We start from the raw sequence: 7171 nt of genomic DNA, 5'->3' as shown, positions 1-7171 counted from the left end.
AATTTCCCTGGGAAAATGTGCATTTCATTTTGCTGAACTTCATTACATTCCTTTCTGCTCAAGTCTCCAGCCTTTCCCTCTGAATGGCAGCACACCCATCAGGTGTATCAGCCATTCTTCCTGGTTTTATGTCATCTTCAAACTTGCTGAGGGTGCATGCCATCCCATTCTCTGGGTCGTTAATGAAGATGTTAAACATTATTGGCCCCAATATTGATCCCTGGCACACGCTGCTGGTGCCTGTCCTCCAACGGGACTTCACCCTGCTCATCACAACCCAAGAACTTCAGTATCACACAATAGTCAGTGTACAGGTGCTTATATATGTGTAGCTGAAGCTTTATCATCACTCCTAATGCCACAGTTCAGTTTAATTTTTCATGAGAAATAAACAGCTAATTTAAAATACTTTGAAACCCTGTTAATCATACTTGACATATCTAATTAAACACAATAATTTTGTAATGTTCTAAACATAATGTATTTATGGAATAATTAATTTATTTGTGTTTAAGTAAATTTAATCATATTAATGCTATAAAGACAAATTAAAGCACCATATTTCTTCATTATATAAATATCCAAACACAGAATTAAAATAACCCCTAATGTAATTAGAATTAAATGCAGAATTTTCCAAAAGGAATATTACCATCACTAGCACATAATCTTGCCAAGTTATTATCATAATCCCTAATTCTACGTAAACACAAAGTAAAATTCCAAGGAAACTAAGGGAAGAAAAAGATTAGAGAAAGCAGTTCTAGGAAAGCAGCCTTATATACTTCAGTAAAAGTTGGAATATATCATAATATCAGACTACCAGAACATATGAATAACTCCTTTCTCTTCACAGATATGGGGAGCCATGACTCCAGGCACTAGTTCTGTGTGAGTGTCTCACAGGGTACACAGCAAGGTGTAAGAAGTTACCATGGATGAAAGTGGTGGTTCTCCAATAGCTGGTCACCACAAAGGTAGTAAAGAACAAAAGTAGAGACTTTCTCCTGTCTTCTGTCTGTGTAAGGGCTTCCTCCTTAGATGTGCTGTCTGACAGCCAAAGCATGGGCTATCACTTAAATCGTATATGAACCAGGATTGTCTAACTTGCACGAGTCTGACATTTGACTCAGAATGCATGTTTTAACTGCCCCAACTTACTGCCCTGATTCCTTGTCCATAAAACAATTTTTGGCTCTGCATGAAAATTTTAAAATTCTTTCCACTGCAGTCACAAAATTCTCTGTCTACTGTGGAATCAGCCCTTAGGATTTCCTACTGCAGTGGGACAGTGCAGACAAAACTGCCAGTTGTTGAACTTTGCAAATCATGGTTAAAAGCATTGTCCAAGGAAACAGTTGCACTTCAACTCTGAGTGGGAAGAGTAGGAGAAAATGGGATGTTGAAAATGGTAGCTGGAAGTTGAATGTCACAGAAACACTAATCTTATATCCAGTATGGAAAAAACATAATTGAAATGTACCCATATATCCATTTTATACCTAGCTGCATGAGTTATCTCATGGTCCAGGTCCAGGCTCAGGGACAGAACCATTCTTGTACTGGTGATGCAACAAAGAAGCTACAGGAACACTGTACTGGCTGTAATGGATAGGCTGACTGGGTAGCTGGCGGCTGCAGAATGCCCTCTGTAGAGGAAGCTCTGATCCTCTCTGGGCCAGCCGCAGATGGCTTTGGTGGGCTCTGACACTGCTGTAAACATCTCGTATTGCACCAAAAATGCAGCAAGGCAAGGGACCCTCCAATGCCCTGATTCATACCTGTTTAGGAAAGAGCAGCAGTTACTGGAGGCATAAGACAATGAAATATAAAACACCTCCAGGGAAATGGAGAATGGAGGGGACATGTGGAAGCAGACATCATTGGGGACAAAGCTGGAGCTGCACTGCTGACAAGAGGCACTCAGTACCAGAGAAGGTACCTCTGATGGACTGCAGACTGTAAGCGACCCATGTCAGGGCAGAGACACCACTAAGGAACTACAGTCATGAGTGATCCATGCATAGATATGAGGAAGTAGCAAGGACAACAAGAAAGAAAACTGCTCACTGACCCCACCCTCCCACACAGCCAGAGGATTGGAGAGGAAGATGTGCCATGTGAGATGAAAACAAGGGATGTTGAGATGTGGAAGGGGGAGGACTCAAGCTGAGCACAAAGAGGAGAGGTATTTCCTTGTTAGTTTATGTTTTCTTTCTTTTCTCAATACCTGATCTATAACTAAAATTTTAAATTAATTAAAAATTAATTAAATTAAATAAAATTCCCGAAGTTGAGACTATTGTAATGCAGCCCTCACTGTGCTGTGCAGTGGTAGCTAGATAACACACCAGTGTTTTGACTACTGCTGAGCAGGGCTCACACAGTATCAAGGCTGTTTCCCCAACAATTCCCCAGTAGGCTGGGGGTGGGTAAAAACTTGGGAGGGGATATAGCCAGGACAGCTGACCCAGACTGACCAAAGGGATATTCCATACCACATGACGTCTGCTCAGCAATATAAGCTGGGGAAAACAAGAAGAAGGGGAGGACATTCGTTTTGCGTTTGTCATCCAGAGCAACCGCTACGCGTATTGGAGCCCTACTTCCCAGAAAGTGGCTGGACATCGCCTGCTGATGGGAAGTAGAGAATAAGATCTTTTGTTTTGCTTTTGCTTCTGCATGCGGCTATTTGCTTCATTAAACTGTCTTTATATAACCCATGTGCCTGTTATATTTTCTCTCCCCTGTCCAGCTGAGGGGGTGAGAGTGATAGAGTGGCTTTGGTGGGTACCTGGCATCTGGCCAGGACCAAACCACCACAGTCTTTTTGGCACCCAACGTGGGGCATGATGACAGCAGTTTTGCATTAAGTATGCTGTAGCTTTAGTAGCTATTAAGTGGCAAAACTCCTGTGCAGGTCACGGAGTTAGTTGCAGTGCTTATGTCTTTATTTTGCTCTGCTTGGGAACATGCTAGTACAAACAGTTGCTATGTACTTTGGTATCGCATTGATAGTTTTAGTGTGCTGGGGAAGCTATTGTGTGGGGAGGATGAAGGAGCTTGGGAGCATGCTAGCTCAAACAATAGCTATGTGCTCTTGCCTGGTAGTGATGGCCTTGTTGTGCTTTGGGAGCTATGTTGTGGAGAAGATGAAAGAATCCATCTCCCTCTCCCTACCTGAAATTGATGTGGATGATTTTGTTATGCAGGCTCCCAAGGTTCTCATTCACCCTTATATGAGTTGTTTAATACTACTCATTAATACTTTTGGCATGGTATGTGTTCTGTGGAATCTGGCATCATGCTGGCATAAGAGAAGACAGCTTTTGGGTCAGGCAATACTGAAGAGTGCCCTGAGGCGGCCGGTCCCTGGATGGCGGGGTGTGTGGAAGGATTTGGGCAGATTCTTAGGACAGTTATTACCTCCCATAACCTGGGACTTCACACCTGAACAGGCAAGCAACCCTGTCAAACTAAAGCATCACCTGATAGAAGAACCTACCCCAATGAAACCCAGCATCTTCTAGTCCTGTACTGGGGCCTGGCCTGTGCCTATCGAGCCACAGTTCAATACTCTCAGAGGACTGTGGCTGAAACAGGGACCCAAACTACATCTGAGAACACCAGGGTTGAGATAGGAACACAAACAACAACGACTACAGTAATTGCCCCAGTAGTGAAGAAGAAACACTGGATAAGAAAAGCAACACGTCCATATCCTCGATTAACAAGGGAGGAAGAAATATCTGATCAAGAAGCCTGTCCTTCAACAAGGAAATCAGAGGAAGAAGTAAGAGAAATCAAACAGGAAGCAGAAACTACTCAGTCCTTAACCTCATCAGAACTTTGAGACCTGTGGAAAGATTACAGCCGTCAGTTGGGTGAGCGTATTGCTGCCTGGAGGCTCCGATGCTAGGATAACGGGGCTGACAGTCAACAGCTGGAAGGTAGGGAAGACCAACAGCTGGGATCCCTTGCTAGAGACTGGGGAATAGAGAGAGGAATTGGAAAAGAGACAGCAAATTGCAGTCTCTGGAAATGGCTGCTTTCAAGTGTAAAGGCAAGATATCCATTCAAGGAAGATCTTGCAACCTCACCAGGAAAGTGGACTACTGCAGATGAAGGCATCCAGTACCTGAGAGAACTAGTGGTGCTGGAAATCATCTACAGCGATCTGGACAAAGTTAGAGTCCCCAAAGATCCAGAGGATGTTCTGTGCACATGGGCCATGTGGAGGAAGGTGGTTCAAAGTGCCCCTGTGTCATATTCTAGCAGCCTGGCTTCAATGTATTACCCAGATATGGATACAGTGACTGTGGAAAGAGTATCTGCTTGGCTCCAAAACTTTGAAGAAAATCTGTATACCTCATTCTTATGAGACAGCACCTTAGCTGTCAGGGGTGCTCCAAGAAGACAGTCCTCTCCTGCGCCGGTCAGAGGGAAAGGAAGCCCTAGACGTATGCATGGTGCACTCTGGTTTTTCTTGCGTGACCAGGGGGAGGACATGAGGAAGTGGGATGGTGAACCCACCTCTAATCTGGAAGCCCGTGTATGTGAACTGAGAGGGAAGACACCTGTTAAGAAGGGATCATCCAAGAAGGCTGTCAGCATAGTTTCTGCAAAGACCCAAGAATGCAATCAACGATCTCCCAGACATAAAAGAACTGAGATCACCTCCCTTGATCCTGGTGAGGGAACTTCTGGTCTGGCAATGCAAAGGTCATACAGCGAGTATTCTGATGAGGAACAGGAATAGAGGGTCCCTGCCTTCGGCCAGGAGAAGGAAAGGGATGACCGGGTATACTGGACTGTGTGGATCTGGTGGCCTGGCACATCAGACCCACAGAAGTACAAAGCTTTAGTAGATACTGGTGCGCAGTGTACATTGGTGCCATCAGGGTATAGGGGCACAGAACCCATCTGGATCTCAGGAGTGACAGGGAGATGCCAAGAATTATCTGTATTGGAGGCTGAAGTGAGCCTAACAGGGGACAAATGGGAAAAGCACCCCATTGCGACTGGCCCAGAGGCCCCTTGTGTCCTTGGCATAGACTGCCTCAAGAGAGGGTATTTCAAGGACCCAAAGGAATATTGATGGGCTTTTGGTGTAGCCACTGTGAACACCGAGAAGACTAAACAGCTATCTACCCTGCCTGGCCTCTCGGAGGATCCATTCGTTGTAGGATTGCTGCAAGTTGAAGAACAGCCGGTGCCAATTGCTACCAGGACAGTGCACCAATGGCAATATTGCACCAACCGAGACTCCTTGGTTCCCATCCATGAGCTGATTCATCAACTGGAGAGACAAGGAGTCATCAGCAAGACTCATTCGCCTTTTAATAACCCCATATGGCCAGTGCAAAAGTCTGATGGAGGGTGGAGGTTAACAGTAGACTATCGTGGCCTGAACAAATGAAGCCACCATTGAGTGCTGCTGTACCAGATATGCTAGAGCTCCAATATGAACTGGAGTCAAAGGCAGCAAAGTGGTATGCTGATTGATATTGCCAATGCGTTTTTCTCAATTCCTTTGGCAGCAGACTGCAGGCCACAGTTTGCTTTCACATGGAGTGGTATCCAATATACCTGGAATCGATTGCCCCAGGGGTGGAAGCACAGCCCTACCATTTGTCATGGACTAATACAAACTGCACTGGAAAAGGGCAATGCCCCTGAACATCTACAATACATTGATGACATCATTGTGTGGGGTGATAAGGCAGAAGAAGTGTTTGAGAAAGGAAAAAAAGTAATTCAAATTCTTCTGAAGGCTGGCTTCACCATAAAGAAGAACAAAGTTAAGGGACCTGCACAGGAGATTCAGTTCTTAGGAATAAAATGGCAGGATGGATGTCGTCATGTGCCTATGGATGTGGTCAACAAGATAGCAACTATGTCTCCATCAGCTAACAAAAAGGAAACACAAGCTTTCATAGGCCTTGTGGGGTTCTGGAGAATGCATATTCCAGGTTATAGTCAGCTTGTGAGTCCTCTCTATCAAGTAACACAAAAGAAGAACAGTTTTGAGTGGGGCTCTGAGCAACAACAAACCTTTGAGCATATCAAACAGGAAATAGCTCGTGCAGTAGCTCTTGGGCCTGTCCAGACAGGACCAATTGTGCAAAATGTACTCTACAATGCAGCTGGGGAGCATGGTCTCACCTGGAGCCTCTGGCAGAAAACATCATTAGAAAACCGAGGTCGAGCATTAGGGTTTTGGAGCCAAGGATATCGAGGATCAGGAGCCCATTATACCCTGACTGAAAAGAAGATACTAGCAGCATATGAGGGTGTTTGAGCTGCTTCAGAAGTTGTTGGTACAGAAGCATCTCTCCTCTTGGCACCACGATTGCCTGTATTACACTGGATGTTCAAAGGAGACATGCCTTCTACGCATCATGCAACCAGCACTACAGGGAGTAAGTGGGTAGCATTGATCACCCAACGAGCTTGACTGGGAAAACCCAACTGTCCAGGAATCTTGGAAGAAATCATAGACTGGCCAGAAGGCAGAGATTTTGGAGCATTGCCTGAGGAGACGGCTTGTGCCCAAGAGGCACCACCATATAATGAGTTATCAGAAGATGGAAGGCGTTATGCTTTGTTTATGGAGAGATCCTGCTGTGTGATAGGAAACCATCGGAAGTAGAAAGCTGCTGTGTGGAATCCCACACGACAAGTCATTGAGGCTGCTGAAGGAGAAGACGAATCAAGTCAGTTTGCAGAAGTAAAAGCTATCCAACTAGCCCTGGAGATTGAAGAGAGAGAAAAATGGCCAGTACTCTATCTCTATACTGATTCCTGGATGGTGGCTAATGCCCTATGGAGTTGATTACAGCAGTGGAAGAAGACTAGGGGTAAACCCATCTGGGCTGCTGCACTGTGGCAGGATATTGCTTCACGCATAGAAAACATGACTCTAAAGGTACGTCATGTAGATGCTCACATGCCCAAAAGCCGTGCCACAGAAGAACATCAAAACGACGAACAGGTAGACAAGACTGCCAAAATCGAAGTAGCTTAGGTGGACCTGGACTGGGAGCATAAGGATGAACTATTTGTGGCTCGATGGGACCATGAAACATCCGGACATCTAGGAAGAGATGCAACATACAGATGGGCTCGTGATCAAGGGGTGGACCTGACCGTGGAGGCCATTACACAGGTC

The 7171-nt window shown here is 45.2% G+C and overlaps 1 pseudogene; it reads left to right on the top strand.

Moving 5' to 3' along the window:
• The first annotated feature begins 3053 nt into the window (after positions 1–3053).
• Positions 3054–4759, top strand: LOC147416213 (uncharacterized; annotated as a pseudogene).
• The last annotated feature ends 2412 nt before the right edge of the window (positions 4760–7171 follow it).

The sequence above is a fragment of the Leptosomus discolor genome, chromosome 1 (genome assembly GCF_034619465.1).
Source record: "Leptosomus discolor isolate bLepDis1 chromosome 1, bLepDis1.hap2, whole genome shotgun sequence".
Taxonomy (NCBI): Eukaryota; Metazoa; Chordata; class Aves; order Leptosomiformes; family Leptosomidae; genus Leptosomus; species Leptosomus discolor.
Note: the sequence above shows the minus strand (reverse complement) of the source record. Positions and strands in the feature narration are given on the sequence as shown.